Source organism: Danio rerio, chromosome 4 (genome assembly GCF_052040795.2).
Source record: "Danio rerio strain M-AB ecotype USA chromosome 4, GRCz13ab, whole genome shotgun sequence".
NCBI classification, from domain to species: Eukaryota; Metazoa; Chordata; class Actinopteri; order Cypriniformes; family Danionidae; genus Danio; species Danio rerio.
The window spans coordinates 68,810,277-68,825,857 of NC_141024.2; the positions used below are offsets into that span (position 1 = coordinate 68,810,277).

General features: G+C 36.7%; 1 long non-coding RNA gene across 6 annotated transcripts; it reads left to right on the forward strand.

Annotated features, from left to right (window-relative positions):
• The first annotated feature begins 541 nt into the window (after positions 1 to 541).
• LOC141381868 (uncharacterized) lies at positions 542 to 7,583 on the forward strand. Of its 6 annotated transcripts, XR_015942802.1 has the most exons (11): positions 542 to 642; positions 1,048 to 1,138; positions 1,808 to 1,857; positions 2,366 to 2,396; positions 2,642 to 2,749; positions 2,963 to 3,098; positions 3,227 to 3,493; positions 3,590 to 3,693; positions 4,949 to 5,124; positions 5,478 to 5,566; positions 6,933 to 7,583. It is a non-coding gene; the product is annotated as an uncharacterized LOC141381868 (long non-coding RNA). The 6 variants fall into 6 exon arrangements; XR_015942801.1 differs by lacking the exon at positions 2,366 to 2,396 and having other exon boundaries at positions 2,451 to 2,749; XR_015942799.1 differs by lacking the exon at positions 2,366 to 2,396.
• The last annotated feature ends 7,998 nt before the right edge of the window (positions 7,584 to 15,581 follow it).

A 15,581-nucleotide genomic window follows, 5' to 3' on the forward strand; every position in this document is an offset into this window, starting at 1 on the left:
AACTGCGTTGGTCGGTCCAGCTTTAAATAGCCTACATTAATGCAGTAAAACTGACCAAAATGCCTACAATACATGATTTCAATTCATTAAAATATAAAAAGTTTTATTGTTATGCTTTAATAATGAAAACGTTGTTTTTTTCTGGTGTTAACTGCTGTTTGCTTTTTTTTTATTGTGGCTTTTTCTAATACATTTTTCCCAGTGTAAAAATCAAGTATGTTCTGCATTTCGGCAGTTTAATTAAAATAAACACCTTTTTACAGAGTGACATCTTTGTTTTATATATACTTGCATTTATATTTATTGGTTATTTATTTTTGACAGTGAATGCACAAATAAAGTGTTTGTTTTGTAACAGTTTAGTAGGCTATAAAGCTCGTCTTAAAGATAATAGCGTATATAAAACTGCTAAATACATTTTAAATTCAAGATATAAAATACAAGGTTATTATTTAAATTGTCTATGGAGTGATCATGTTTATAAATGTAATACTGCAAGACTTTAATGTGCGCGCGCGCGTCTTGCTTCCAACACTGGAGCGGAGAGGATGTTGCTATGGGAAACGAAGCTACAACACGACACGACGCCACCATAAAGACACAACACGACTTCTCTTAAGCTGCCGTTTTGACTGTTTTCAGGTAAGTTTAGTCCCTAAAACAAAGCAATTACTAAATAAAACTGTTCCTCACACATTTATTATTGGCAATTGATGAATATTCAGTTGAATATTATGTTATATAAGAGTGGTAAGTCTTCGTAAAAGTCCGTTAGCATATTAGCACTGGTAACGTTAGCGTCGGGGTAATATTACGTTAACTTACTTAATGTTAGCTCTTGTTAAACTTGTTTGTTAAAGTTTTGGCTTTTATTTATTCTTTATGTGTAGATGAGAGGTTTTGTCAATGTTTTATTGAATGCACTCCATATGTAGTCTAAAATACGCATTGTACTGTAAAGGACCGTGAATCAAAAGTTCAATCGTGTTTTGATATTTCATGGTATCTTAAACAAATGTTAAGTAAAAAAGTGTTCTGTGGTTTCAGGAGTGAGAGAATAACCCCCTGCTACAGAAAATATAACATAAGATTCCTACATTTCTGAAGGGAGCTGATCACAGAGATGCAGAAAAGACAGGTAACTTTAAGCAGAGGATTAATTCATATGAATTTCCATTGCACATCATTATGCACATGTTACATGTCTATATATTATGCATCTGTTACTTGTCTTTATTGCAGTTATTTTAAGAAAGTTTTGACTTTGAAACATGTGAGTGGTATTAAATTTCAGATCACATGATTCTTCAGAACTTAATAAATATGCAGATTTGCTGCTAATGAAGTAATATTTGTGATTTTCATTTTGTTTAATTTTTTTATGATTAATTGATTTATTAAATCTTAGAAAAAAGTTTACACTACATTATTTGTCATCACATCTGTTTTTAGCATTGATAGCAATCAGAAATGTTTCTTGAGCAGCAAATCAGCACCATTTGATAATCACCGTTATATTAGTTCAACCTCAAGCACTAAATCAACATCTTAAAAAAAGATTTCTGAAAGATCAAGTGACACTGAAGACTTGAGTAATGATGCTGAAAATTTAGCTTTACATCATAGCTATGAATTACATGTATATTTACACCGTTCACCCATCCCTTACACCTTAACTCATCCTCAAACAAGTCAATTTAAGCCCTAAATGAATACATTTTGATTTGTACAGGCATGATATGCAACTTGTATTCAGTCGTTTTGTTTTTTCTTTCTTTTGCTTTTGTTTTCCACATCAACTGAAAAGGAGGTCAAAGTTTAACCTAAGTGCTGTGTAGCTGATGAACATCTTTATATGTAAGTATATTTTTGACTGACTGCCAGACACTTGTCAAACAGTGATGAGCAAACGAGGGGCCGTTCTTTTAAAAAGATCAGGGAGATGCAAGTCCGAAGATAAATATACATTTTAATTCAAAATTGATTTATCTGTAAATATTTCATAATGTTTTGAGATATGTGCCCTATATCCATTTAGATGTCCATCCATGTTTAAAATACTTTTAAATTTAACAACAGCTGCAAGTTATAAAAACATAAACACAAAAAGGTTAAAGTAAATTGAGAAAACATTTTCATCAGTTTGACAACATACACAATCTCACAAATAGCATAGAAAAAGTGACAAAGTTGTCTTCTTTGTCTGTGTTTTATTACTCTCTTTGCACTCTCGGCCACTGTATGTAACAGTGATTAGTATAATGTAACGGTAGACAGATGAGGAATGTGAATATGTAGTTTAACTTTAAGGAGCGTTACTACTGGAACCATTTTTTGTACAAATATATATATATATATATATCAGGTAGATCAGCTCCTGACAGACATGTTAACAGGTCAGTTTAACTCTTATTAAATTCATTCATTCATTCATTTTCTTTTCTGATTAGTCCCTTTATTAATCTGGGGTAACCACAGCGGAATGAACTGTCAACTAATCCAGCATATGTTTTATGCAGTGGATGCCCTTCCAGCTGCAACCCATCACTGGGAAACAACCATATACGCTTATTCTCACTCATACAATACAGACAATTTAGCCTACCCAATTCACCTGTACCCCATGTCTTTGGACTTGTAGGCAAAACCGGAGCACCCAGAGAAAACCCACGCAAACGCAGGGAGAATTTGCAAACTCCACACAGAAATGCCAGCTGATCCAGTCGAGGCTCGAGTCAGCATCCTTGCTGTAAGGCAACAGCACTATTGTGCCACCACGTCATGCTCTTATTAAATTATATTTATATAATGTTGTGTTTCAGTACATGCTATTTTGGAAAGACAAAATATATTCATAAGCTCTCAGAAAATTCAATAAGACAATTAACTGCACAATTACTTGAAATGTGTGGATGGGATTACATTATTTGTTAACCCAAAGTGAGTTTCTCTTTCTTTGCAGTGTTGGATGCCTGATTGCAGTTCAACTCCAAACTCAGTTGGACCAGCTGATCAGTGTCTTCAGTATTACCACAAGCTACTGGGCAGATGTGTGGACACGACAGCTATGAGCCAAACTTGGGACGTTTGGTTTTTAGGTAATACCAGTGACAAAGTATTCAGTAAATTGCTTATAATAAAATATGCTCACTGCTTACCCCCTTATAGTTAAGTTGTTTGCAGTTTCATTGTTGGAAAAATACCATACTTTTTCCTTTTTTATCAGCAGGTGGAGAGACCGTCTGGGCAGCAGAAACAAGACAACTAATCATAGTTGAGTTGAGATTAGTATTATTAACTTGACTAGTTTGGTTGCAGACTTGTTCAATACTTAACAATTTGTATAAGTTACAAGATCAATGGTCCTGCTATCAATGTTTTTGTAACTTAAATTCATTACAGTTTAGATACAATCAAATGTCCAAACCATCTCTGAGTGTATGACATCAAGGAAACAGGATCAAAAGATCATTCATTATAGGCCGTTTCATAGGTAACAGCACATCCTTTGTGAAAAATAATTTATTTTTGTGTCATCATCACAAGACAAAATACATTTCAACTGATTTCAGTTGGTTATATTTTCCAGGTCATTCTGTTCTCCTGGTGGTGAGGATGTGCAGAGGCTGTATTTGTGCAGCTGTATTCACACATACAAGTAGCCGACAAAGAGTTCTGGAGCAGGACAGACAGGTAGTTCACAGTGGCTAGGCTAGAAATTTATACTTGGGTGGCCAGAAAGTGGCCTCCGCTATTTTGGGGGGTCCATACAAATAAACCAGTGTAAGCTATACTATTGCACTGAAAAAATTAAATGAAAGAATTAATTAATTGGTTGAACACAAAATATTTTAAAGAAAGCTTGAGTATCAAGGTGGCAATATACAGTATCTGTTACATTGTAGTACATGAGCTGGCTAATACAGACTCGTAAATGTTTAGTTGTTAAGATTAGTTAAATACTAAATCCTATACTTGAGACCGGCTGCATATACAGCTTTAACTGAACTGAATTTAACTAGAACTACACCAGCATTCCAAGTGCTCTAGACTAGCTTTTTGCACTGGTGCGTCTAAAATGTTTGATGGCATTGCATTTAACACTGCAATTTTACATGTTAAAATTACAATCCATATAGGCAATATTGACTTGTAAATGATTAATAAAAATCAGGTCAACACACATTATGGGGATTGTGTGTAGAATTTTGAGGAAATTAATGAATTTAATCCATTTTGAAATAAAACTGAAACATTAAAAATGTGGAAAAAGTGAAGCGCTATCAATACTTTCCAGATGCATTGTATATGGTTTTTAGCGCGTTATCAAAGACTTAAAAAAATAGTCCAACATTATCTACAGCAGCAAAAGACCCTCCACATCAAAAGCTACTGGTCAGCTCACGATTCAGCAAACATCTGAAAAACAAATAGCTCATTATGCCTTCACAAGAAATCAGTGTTTTTGAGTCTAATGAAGATAGTACTATTTTATTAAATTATTATTTAGCCTGGCATGTTTACTGTTACAAAATATTTTAAATGTTTCTTAAAATAAAACATATTGTGTTCAATGGGGAAAAAGTAGCTGTTTTTTACACAGAGATAAAAAAAACACATTTCAGAGCAGTAATCACAATACTGTGAAACTGTGATATTTTTATCTAAGATTATACCCCCAGAATCCTATACCTGCTCATTCCTAGCCAGTTAGTTAAAGCATTCAGTCAGAGTTTTTTTTATTATTTTTTTTTCAGTTGTCCTATATTCTGTTTTTCTTTGTTCTTGGAAATGCTGCTGTGCATGAAAATGTGACGATATATCCAGGTTCTATAGTTAATTCTGAAATAAATCTTAAAATGAAACAATATTTAAAAATGCAATATTTAATGTGTCAGACACTAAATAAACATGTCAATTCATTTATATTAATCTGATTCCTTAACAGGGCAGCATGGTGGCGCAGAGGGTAACACGTTTGCCTCACAGCAAGAAGGTCGCTGCTTCGAGCTTCGGCTGGGTCAGTTGGCGTTTCTGTGTGAAGTTTGCATGCTCTCCCCGTGTTGGCGTGGGTTTCCTCCGGGTGCTCCGGTTTTCCCAAGTCCAAAGACATAGGTGAATTGGGTATGCTAAAATTGACCATAGTGTGTAAGTGTGTGTGAATGAGTGTGTATTGTTTGCAGCTGGAAGGGCATCCGCTGCGTAAAACCACAGATTAATAAAGGGACTAAGCCCAAAAGAAAATGAATGAATGAATCCTTAACAGTTATTATTGGTATAATGAGCAGCAGTTGTCATTTATGTAAATTAACCATTTGAGCGTGCTTAGTTTGGGGTATGTTGTGCCATTAAATTGTCAATAGGTTTTATTTTTTTCTACATTTTAAATCTGCTTTAGCTTTCTTCTTTCCTATAAACCTGGAAATATAAAATATATATATTTTTGGTTTTTAACAAATTGCTTATTTTATTCTTAGATTGGTGTACGCTGATGGTCTGCTGAGAATTCTGCTGCGTTGAAGGGATCCTCCTGTCAAGACAACCTCTCCAAAGAACAATAGGACTAGTAAGTAACATCTTAAACATACACTACTGTTTCATAGCTTTTAGGTTGGTATGGTAAATTCTCTTCTGATAGTGTCAGCTTTATTTAATTAATACAGTCAAGCAGTAATACTGTGAATTTAATACAATGTATATAATTAATAGTGTCACATGATCCTTCTGAAAAAATAGTATTCCAATGTACTGATTCTCTCCTCAAGCTGTTTTTTTTTTTAAATATAAAACATTTTAAATAAACATATTTTTAGTATTCTTGATATATGAAAAGTTTATTTTTAAGAGCATAGTATTTATTTGAAAAAAAAAAAAGTTTGCTCTTTGATGATTGCTAACAATCAGACATGTTTCTTTAGAGCAAAAAGAATTTGTGCAAAAAAGTATTCTCACTGAGCGTTGTCCAACTGTGGTCAACATGTCATTTAAGTTTTCAAATAAGCCTAAAAGACTTGATTAGCTGCATCAGTTGCATTTAATTAGAGAGTTGAATATATAATTTCTTAATATATCCTCCTCTATAGCCTACATATAATAGAAGTTGTTTGCTGAAAAACCTTTTTGTAGCAGAAATAAAGCTATGATTAGGCCCACGCGGATTTTTCGCAGAACTCCGCAGATGTTTAGCCTATCATTAATTCTGTTTATTTACTTGAGTAAATGTGTGTAAATCTATATTTATTCAGTTTTTTAATTATTTCAATAATATTGTTGACTAATGTGAAAATGTTCATCTGATTTATGTACAATGAGGTTTGTACAGTAATATTTTTTGTCTTACTAGATATGTTATATGAAAAACTTGCTTTATTTACCAAATAAAGTGAATCAAATTGGATTTGCATTTTAAACATTAAATAAAATTAAAAATATATAATTTTTTTATTTCATATATTAAGGTTTTAGTTATGATACTCCCAAAATAATTCCGCAGAAATCCGCAGACTTCCACCAAAATTTTCAGCAGAAGTAGCAAAAAACATCCGCAGATTCCTCCTGGCCCTAGCTATGATATATTAAATGTGGTGTACAGTGTGACATTTTAGTTGACGAAACTTAGTTTAATTTGCATGTAATGTGGTATCTGAAGATTAGACATATATTTAGATACACATTTATACTAACACAATAATACTAAAAACCCCAAAAAAACATTCATTATGATTTCACAAGGAATTTAACTTTCAAATGGCTTTTCTAAAAATTAGTGCTCAGACACACTCTTTAAGGTTAAATTAAATTACACATTTTAGCTAGGCACTTGCATAACGCATACTCCAGTTATATGTCATGAAAGAAATAATATATATTTGTGGTAATATGAACTGCTGCAATGCTAATCTTTCTCCTTTTGGTTTCTTGCTTTATTTAAGGGTTCCCACTACAAGGATTAGATTTGGCTACTGCAGTCCCGGTTTGGACCAGCATCAGTTGTGAAGACTAAAGATGAAGAAAACATACAAGAACAATTTCGAGGATGGCGACACACTTTTTATTCCACCTATATATCCCCTTTTATGTGGAAGCAACATTCCACAAGATAAAACAAAACTAAATGACAGGTTATTTCTTTTAATTTTGTCTGTTTTCTTGGAACATTGTACACAATTTACAACTAGTTTATATATATATATATATAGGTCAGAGCAAGAAAATGTTATTTTTTCCTTCTGGAGAAAGTCTTATTTATTTCATTTCGGCTAGAATAAAAACAGTTTTGAATTTTTAAAAAACATTTTAAGGTCAATATTATTAGCCCCTTTAAGCAATTTTTTTCGACTGTCTACAGAACAAACCATCGATATACAATAACTTGCCTAATTACCCTAACCTGCTAGTTAAGCTAATTAACCTAGTTAAGCCTTTACATGTCACTTTAAGCTGTATAGAAGTGTCTTGAAGAATATCTAGTCTAATATTATTTACTCATTAGAAATGAAACTACTTATTAAAACTATTGTGATTAGAAATGTTAAAAAATATTTCGGTTTAACAGAAATTAAGGGATTTTATGTGTGTGTGTGTGTGTGTGTGTGTGTATATATATATATATATATATATATATATATATATATATATATATATATATATATATATATAATGACAAAATCTGTTTTGTGTCGTGCATTAGAGTTTGCTTAAAAAAAATAATTATCTCTGAGAAAGTATTGTTATTTTATATTATTGATGTTTAATTAGTTCAGAGGAGATTGCAAATTGTTGAATGCCATTTATAAAAAAAAATTGACTACAGACTTTAATAAGATTTTATCAGACAATTATTTTAATTTGTATGATTTTATTTACTACTGTAAATATTGTTTGCTTGGTATTTATTTTGTGTTTGTGTCCTGTTTTATTATTGTAACTCCCTGAAGAAAGTATTTTGGATACTGAACACATGACTGGTATTATCTTGTATTTTAAGATTATAGTCTTGGAAACATGCATTTTCTTTAACACTATTTAAGAAATTATAAGCATTATAACATGTGCTTACACAAGTTATTTGTGTTTTTACTATAGTAAACTATAGTCACCTTAGTGTACATGTTTTGAAGTACTTGTAAATATTCCTATGGTCTTAATGTAAATGCTGCAATGGACTTTGTATTTAAAATCTTAGTTGCACATTAGTTCAGCCATGGTTATAGTACAACTTGTTGGTTTTCTTTTAAACGTGGTAAAACATGGTTATGTGTGATAAAAGTATGTTAATTTATTTGTATGTTTGTGAAAATATTAATAAATCTTCAACTTATTGAGAGTGGTGTGTCGTGTTTATTATAAATAAGCAGCTGCTGCAGCTAGTGGTCCATGAGCAAAACGCCTGAGAACAGCGCCTCCGCGGAGCGGCCGGTATTTTCGGTTGCGTCGTCCAAACGTCGGCCGGACAGCGTTTCCGATCATTTGCCGACGTCGCGGCGACATTTTGCCAATTAGCAAACGCTCCCTGAGCGACATCGCACCGATGGAATTTTGAAAATCGGCACGACGTCGGCCCAACGTATGTGTGCTGTCTGGGCAGGAGGTTGATTTAACTAACTCTTGTCACCTGTTTTGGAACCAACATACTCGCGGTAAGCAGGTTTTGGGTAAATCAACCGAGAGTTTAGGTTTTAGCAGATGGTAAATTAACCCAGCTTTCTGGAATACCCCCCTGTTTGCTACTAGCAATCACACATGAACACATTATTGAATCTAAAGACTTTACATTTTTGTGCACTAAGCTATGATTTCGTAAAATAAACAATGTATTAGATCATGAAATATGATTAATTTTTGTAAATTTATACAGTTATATAAAACTTCCATGTTTTTCACAGAAAGATTCTGGCAACCACAGCTGCTGGTATTTTTTCGGAAATTTAACAGATATTTTATACAATAAGAGTTTGTTAATTAACACTCTCTTGGTGTTGACAATGTTAACACTTTCAAAAGTGTTATTTTTAACACTTATAGTGGTTCCCATATAAACTCTGAGGGAGTGTTAATTTTAACTCCAAGGTAGTTAAATCTACTATCTAAAATTTGCAGTGCACAAAAGAAAACTTGACTGGTGAGCTGCAGAAAACGCAACATCTTCAGTTATTGTTATCACTGAAAATGCACTGTGTACCCTCTTTCCTCGATAAGACCTAGCACTTTAATATAGAACGACAAATGACCATGTGACAATCTTGGCAACATTTAAAAAGACAAAAAAAAAAAAAAAAAAACATTGTTCATTGCCTTTCCTTTTTCCCCATCCAGATGAAGCTCCAAACATAATTATAACAGATGGATTAATGGTAACAAATATTCAACTTTTCTATGCCACAAGTTTTTTTTTTTTTTTTTTTTACAAAACTATAAATATTCCTTTTAAAATTATGACATTTAATCTCTTTTAAACCCATTGAACAACACTTTTTCAATTACAACTATATTGTAACACTTTTTTACTGCACTTCAAATGTTGTTTACACACAGACTTTTCTATTCTTACAGACTTGCATGTACCACTAAAACAATAAAAATTAAAACAATCATGCAATTTTTTTACTAAATGCAAAAATTACACAAAAAAAATTGTACATAAATCCACAAAAAACAAACCTGAAAACAATTGCCCTTAAAAACGAAAAACTACACATTGTCAACGGTTACTTATCCCCTTGGCACAAACCTATTTGACTTAAGCAAATGAAAAAATAAAAAAAATAAACATTTACCAGATAGTAACCATTCACTTTATTCTCCAACTACGAAAGTAAATGGCTATATGGTTCTAACATTTTAAATATTATTTTCTCTTTAACAGAAAAAATTATAATAAAGATTTAGAACCACTTAAGAGTAATTAAACAATAATGAATAAATAAATAAATAAAAACTTAACTACAATTTTCTGTTTTACTGAATGATCCTTTAAAAGCTACTCACCGGTCTCTTGCAGCACACTGAAAACTGTTATGCTTTTGCACGTCAAACTCAACGACTCTGCTGTTGTGGTTGGCCTCCTGCAGCAAGGCCGTAAAATAACGCACATTGCTCGATTTTCCTTGTAGCACTTCAGACACGTCATGTACGCAACCCCCTACTTCCAAACACTTTCTCTTTGACTCAGCCATTACTCTGTGGGACATACGAACACACATCATATCTTGCCCATATCCCTCCATTGCCAGCACGGTATTCTTATAGGTCGCCATTTGCAATGACTTCTTCAGCTAAACTACAACATGCACCATTGCAAATAATTCTGTACTATACAACTACACGCCATTTTACACTGTACGCTGCTCCTATACAACGGCTGGATAAACCAGCGGTTTAGAATTTCACTTAGCTACACATATCTCGTAAAACAGGAAGGAACAGCAAGGAACACGGCAACATCCATTAATTACACATTCACAACAAGGTCCCAAACATTGTTGTTTCAAATATACATTACACAACATTTTGCCACCACCGAAACAAGACTTATAGTATAAAAACATACCGCACTAAGGTCTCCTAATGTTGCCGATGTTGTACTTTCTTCTCCTCAAGTCCAACGACGATCGAAACTCCCAATGCCAACCGCAACTTCAAACACTTATAGCTTTACCAGGATCGTTCAAAGCCACCATCGCGCCCTCCTATTGGCTCACCACATATACGCGTCGACGTCCGCGTCTGCGCATCTTCTTCTTTAGGTTTTAACGGCAGCTGGCATCCTGTTTGTTGTGTTACTACTCCCTTTTGTACTATTTTTCGTTTACTCTATATTCTTTTTTCCAATCCAGTTTCCCTTAGGAAATTTATATATTCATATATATATATATATATAAAATAAACAACCCCTTTTATAGTTGAATGGCATTAATTTGTTTTTAAACCTACAGGGTAATTCACATATTTTACAATCTAAAGCATAATATAAGAACTTTTTCTTTGAAAAAACAACACATGGTGTTTTTATCTCTGTCAGTGTTCTTTTAATATGTTTAATCCTTTCTGTGCAAATCATATAGTCAATGCCACATGCACTGTAATGTGTTTTATATTGACAGTTCATTTTGACATAAAAATAGCTAAATGTTCATGACATTTAAAGAGTTGCATTTTTGCTGGAGGAAGCTTTATATATGAGGCAAGGAGCCCCGAGGAGCAATCAGATAAGTAGAAATATAGAGGACTAAAGCCCACCTAAAATAGGCCAAGGCCATAGCTACTATTATTTTCTTTTTGCACTTCACAGCACAAAAGGTAAAAATAGCCTACTTCAAGAACCAATACATATAATAACATGTACACATTGACACAAAATACATCATTTATTTGATGTAGTTACTATCAAAAACTTAAATTATACCAAAAAATCGTCTTGCATAGGGCTGTCAAATGATTAAAATTTTTAATCAGAATTTTCAGTGGATTGATCAGGATTATTCACTATTTGCAACTACACCTGAATCGTAACCATTTTTTTTCTGAAATGCATACCAAAAGATAAAAAATAGGACACAGATACATAATTTTCATATTATGTCTGTTTATCAAAACAGCCAAACAATTGTGATTTAAATCAAGCTGAAACATTCTACACACCGTAATATTAGTTTTTGCTATGTCCCACCGCTTCCTCTGGCATTCCTCTTAACCAGGATGTACAATTTACAGTATTCAATTGAACAGTAAGCAATAAATGTAGTAAAATCATAACAGTGGCCTACCACATTTTTATCACGCACAGTTTGAGTCATCTGTTGGAAAAAATAACTGTTGTGTTTGTGTGGAAAAAATATTTTCAATAAACTTTTGAATCAAACCAAAAGAACAATCTTTTACCTTTATCTCCATTCTTTAATCCAGTTGCCCAAGCAAGCCTAACTACTATAACATGTTGCACTGAAACTGGTCTTTTTGTTTGCACATAACTTTTCAAATCTACTGAGCTTTCTCATCTTTCAGCCAGTTGCTGAGGCAAACTAACTTGTTCACATTTTCCTCCAACTGCAACCCAGTACTGGGAAACATCCATACACTCTCATCCACACATATACACAACAGACAATTTAGCTTACCTTATTCACTTATAACGCATGTCTTTGGACTCCCAGAAAGCGCCACCTTTTGGTCAAAAGTGCTTGGCCCCTTAATTGCTGCTTGCAGCTATATTATCATTACTGATTGTATAAGCAAAATATCAAACATTAGAGAAGTCAATAATGCTGAGTGATGAAAAGATGATGCAGACCATGACATGAGCTTTAAATGGATGAGTTATCCGGCTCTGTTTTCAATGGTTAATGATGAGTCTCTGTTACTGCGCTGTGTCGCCACACCCTCAGCCCCTGGAACGACCCCTCATTCCTGCAGGCCGGTGTGCCTCTGGGACAGGCGTCCAGTCACGTTGTTGTCTCAACAGATGCTTCCAGCACAGGCTGGGGAGCCGTGTGTCGCGGGCATGCAGCTGCGGGCCTGTGGGTAGGTGCCCAGCTGCATTGGCATATCAATCGCCTAGAGCTGTTGGCAGTGTTCCTTGCTCTCCGCCGTTTTTCTCTGGTGCTGGAGCAGCAACACGTGCTGGTCAGGACGGACAGTATGGCGGCGGCAGCGTATATCAACCGCATGGGGGGTATGCGCTCTCGCCGCATGTCTCTGCTCGCCCGCCGTCTGCTCCTCTGGAGTCACCCGCGGCTGAAGTCGCTGCGCGCCATTCACATCCCAGGTATGCTCAACCGTGCAGCCGATATGCTCTCACAGCAGCAGATTCACTCTGGAGAATGGAGACTCCACCCCGAGTCTGTCCAGCTGATATGGGCACGATTCGGGGAGGCCCAGATCGATCTGTTTGCTTCCCCCGAGAACGCTCATTGCCAGTTGTTTTATTCCCTGACCGAGGGCTCTCTCGGCACGGATACACTGGCCCACAACTGGCCTCTGTATACGTTTCCCCCAGTGAGCCTGATCGTGCAGTAACTGTGCAAGGTCAGAGAGGACGAGGAACAGGTTCTGTTAGTTGCGCCCCTCTGGCCCAACCGGACCGGAAGAGGAGCTCTCCCTCCTCGCGACGACCCTCCCATGGCAGATCCTTTTGAGAGAGGACCTACTTTCTCAAGGACAAGGCACCGTCTAGCACCCTCGCCCCGATCTCTGGAACCTCTATGTGTGGTCCATAGACGCGAGGAAGACTTAGGTAACCTGCCGCCCGCGGTGGTCGTTACCATCACTCAGGCTAGAGCCCCCTCCACGAGGCGCGCCTACGCCCTGAAGTGGAGTCTATTCACTGAATGGTGTGTCTCTCGCAGAGAAGACCCCCGATCTTGCCAGATCAGTGTTGTGCTCTCTTTCCTTCAAGAGAAGCTGGATAGCAGGCTGTCGCCCTCCACTCTCAAGGTTTACGTAACCGCCATCTCCGCTCACCATGATGCAGTGGCTGGCGGCACCGTGGAAAAGCATAACCTCATCATCCGGTTTCTTAGAGGCGCCAGGCGAATTAATCCAACTCGCCCCCCCTCTCCTGCCCTCTTGGGATCTCGCCCTCGTTCTCACGAGCTTGCGATTTGATCCCTTCGAGCAGCTCGACTCAGTATCCTTAAGATTTCTGTACCTGAAGACTCTGCTGGTCGCGTTGGCCTCCATTAAGAGGCTCGGGGACCTGGAGGCATTTTCGCGTGGTTACCTCAAGGGTTTTAGGGACCTTTGGTGATTGAGGAAACAACTCGGTGGGTGTTGTAGCACGCTTGCGGTGCCTTTTTTCCCTAACACGGAGAGATGTGCACCCTCCTGTCTGTCAGTAAAGTTCTCCATTCGGTGAGCCCTGCAGATTCCTCCGAGGCCCCCAGCACTGACTCAGTGGAGGAGTCACTCGCTGGCCCACTACGTTAGGTCTGCCCGCTGGTCAGCCCGCGTTTTTGGGTACAGGTGCCTGCTATGGCCGATCCCCGCTGGTGATCCCCATATGCTTTTCCGCCACGGTTAAGTTCCCCCCCCTGGGTGGACCTGTGCCTTCCCTATCCGCTAACCACCTTCTTATGTGCACTCCCCCTTCTCAGGGTTAGTCCATATGTAACTCCATTTGTCTCCCTATTGGGTGCGGATGGTCTCCGCAGCGTCCTCCCTACTGGGATGGCACGCTTCCCAACGTACTGTCGTATATTCCTAGAAATTATTAAGACGCTAGCGACTTCCAAAAAAATATACCTATTCCGTAAAGCTTCTTTTGAAGTGGGGATAAGTTAGGGCCAAGGGCACGTTGGAGGACCGCGCCTCCCATGATTTGGGTGCGTCACGCTTGCCTGACTGCCCTCTCATGGTGGGTGTTGGTAAGGTGCAATTATGGCATTATGGCGCTTTCAATGGGCTCCCATACGTGGATTTAGAACATTAAATCCACTTATAGTGCTGAAGTTCCCCCCGAAGGGGAACGTTCGAGGTTACTAAAGTAACCTTTCGTTCCCCGAGGAATGACTGTCCCTTAGCTGTTAAAAGTCTCTTCAGCTTAAAAAGGATAGCGTTTGCTGGCGCCAGGTGTGCTTATATGCTCAGTTAATTGGCGATGCAGCACACCTGCGCAAGCTTGCGCTGCCAATTCATTGCTTTCATTGGCCCGTTCAATACTCTTTCAGACGAGCAGCTTCTGAACTGAATCCTCCCATACGTGAATTTAGAACATCAAATCCACTTATAGTGCTTCCGTTCCCCTCCTCGGGAAACGAAGGGTTACTTTAGTAACCTCGAACGTTCTCTTGCAACAGAAACATTTAGTCAATCAGAACACATCGAAAATAAAAACACTATCATCAGCTGACATTACAGAAACAGCACTATTTTAGCTATTCAGCTCTGCCCTTATATTTGAAGCCTCTCTAAATGTTTGTGTTATGGGTTTAGTACAGTAAATTCATGCATTTTGTTTCTTATGCTGCAGAAATTCAATACAAAAAATGAACGACCATCCCAGAGTAGCTTTAAAAAAAATTTACAGTTTACTGTATGTAAAAAAAAAATACAGACACAGAATTGCTGCAGTACAGACTTTATATGCAAAAGAATATTACTGCAAGATATACAAACAGAAAAAGCATTTACATTAAAAAAACTAAGTAATTTTCAATTCTGCCTGGTCTTCTGCATTTGCCTGACTTATTCTTCTCTGGCTCGGCCTGGTAATGGTGGCCTGGTAATGGTCAACATAGATAATTTCATGTGGGACTATTCAATTTGAATCCTGTGTGGCTTAGGTTGAGTGGATGACCTTTTGTGTCTGATCAGAGGAACTCTTGAGTCTTAGAATTACCCTGGATGTTTGGATTTAGATTTGGAGTAAGTTGTAAATGCATCAGAGGATGTATCGATGAAAGTATGTGTTGTTTAATTCTGGATGACTATTAGGGCTTGTGCATTTGTGTTCATATTCTGGTCTTTGGTCCGCTGTTTAGTTTTTCGTATATTTCCTTTTCTCCTTGCAGGACCGTCAATACTACTGATGATGAGAAACGTCAACTGATACTGACGAATCGTCTTCAAAACCGAATAGCTTGATG